Genomic DNA, 1769 nt, shown 5'->3' with positions numbered 1-1769 from the left:
TGTGATCTCATGGTTTGTGAGTTGGAGCACCACATCAGGCTCTGTACTGACAGCTCAGAGCCCAGAGCCTGCTTTGGATCCTATGTCTCCCCGTCTGTCTGTCCCCTGCCACCCCCCCCCCCCAGGCTCCCACAGGTCATGCTCTGTCTCTCAAAAATGAATAAACGTTAATAATTTTAAAAAAAAAGAGCTTAAAGTATGTTTGTTAGATAAAACTCAGGTTACAAGTTAAATTTTAATTTTAGATAATGAGTAATTTTTTGCTGCATGCTTATTTGAGACATATGAGAATTTAAAAAAATTAAAAAGAGGGGCACCTGGGTGGCTCAGTCGGTTAAGCGTCTGACTTCGGCTCAGGTCGTGATCTCGCGGTCTGTGAGTTCGAGCCCCCATCGGGCTCTGTGCTGACAGCTCAGAACCTGGAGCCTGCTTCTGATTCTGTGTCTCCCTCTCTCTCTGACCCTCCCCTCCATTCATGCTCTGTCTCTCTCTGTCTCAAAAATAAATAAACGTTAAAAAAATTAAAAAGAGAGAAATTGCTAATCAAAAGAATAATCAGACAAATCAAATCCAGTATCAGTTAAATATTGAAAAACACTGTTTTGTGCTCACTTCAGCAGTACATATACGAAAATTTGAATGATACAGAGATTACCATGACCCCTGTGCAAGGCTGACATGCAAATTCGTGAAGTGTTCCATATTAAAAACCAAAACCAAAACAAAATGAAAAAAAAAAAAAAAGAACGCACACACACACACACACCAAAAAACACTGTCTTAAAAATCAATTGACTAAAGGAAAAATACAATGTATAAAACACAATAAGAGATTGCTTTTATATGAGAATTCAAATACAGCATGTTTTTGTCTGAGTCTTTGGTACACAAAATGCAGTCCACAGGATAGTAAAATCACCATCACCATGAAGCTTATTAGACATGCAGAAACTTAGTCCCAATCCAAACAGGGAAATCATATCTGCTTTCAATATGATTCCCATATAAAAGTTTGAGAAACACTGATCTAGATAGTACAGCCAATTTCAATGGAAATTTAAAAAAAAAAACAAACATATCCTCAAAGATTTTTTTTATTTTTTTTTAAAGTTTATTTATTTATTTTGAAAGAGAGAGAACAAGTGGGAAAGGGGCAAAAGGAGAGGGCAAGAGAGAGTCCCATGCAGGCTCTGCGCTTTTGGTACAGAGCCCAACATGGGACTTTATCTCACGAACTGGAAGATCAAGTTCCAAAATCAAGAGTTAGATGCTTAACTGGCTGAGCCTCCCAGGCAGCGCTCGAAGATTTTATATATCAGGCAAAACCTGATTTTCAGTTTATCTCTAAAACAGCAACATAAACATCAAGCAAACATTTGAAGAAGAAAATGAAAGAATGAAGATAATGCATAATTATAATTATTTAAAATATTAATCATTAAGGAGTAAGAAGATCTAATAACAGAGCCATTGAAAATGAAGTAGCATAAAATGATGTCAAATTGTAATAAGGCAATTGTATTTTGAAAATAAAAAATGGATAAATAGCCTCTTGGAATAATTTAATTTAATATATAGTATGCATAACCAAATCATGTATTTTAACTGAAAATAGTGAAAGCTATATGCTGAGAAACCTGATTTTTTTTTCAAAATATAAAACTTAAGATTTAATATAAACACTTATGTAAACATATCACAAAGTAGAAATTCTTCCAACCATTATAAATATGAACATGAAATGACTTAACACATATATCTGGTCTTAT

At 34.7% G+C, this 1769-nt stretch overlaps 1 non-coding gene across 1 annotated transcript; it reads left to right on the top strand.

Annotated features, from left to right (window-relative positions):
- The first annotated feature begins 604 nt into the window (after positions 1 to 604).
- Positions 605 to 708, top strand: LOC113600432 (U6 spliceosomal RNA). The gene has a single exon (XR_003421426.1). It is a non-coding gene; the product is annotated as a U6 spliceosomal RNA (small nuclear RNA).
- Positions 709 to 1769: the final 1061 nt, after the last annotated feature.

This window comes from Acinonyx jubatus, chromosome D2 (assembly GCF_027475565.1).
Source record: "Acinonyx jubatus isolate Ajub_Pintada_27869175 chromosome D2, VMU_Ajub_asm_v1.0, whole genome shotgun sequence".
Lineage (NCBI taxonomy): Eukaryota > Metazoa > Chordata > Mammalia > Carnivora > Felidae > Acinonyx > Acinonyx jubatus.
The sequence above is the reverse complement of the archived record's forward strand: the minus strand, read 5'-3'. Positions and strand labels throughout refer to the sequence as shown.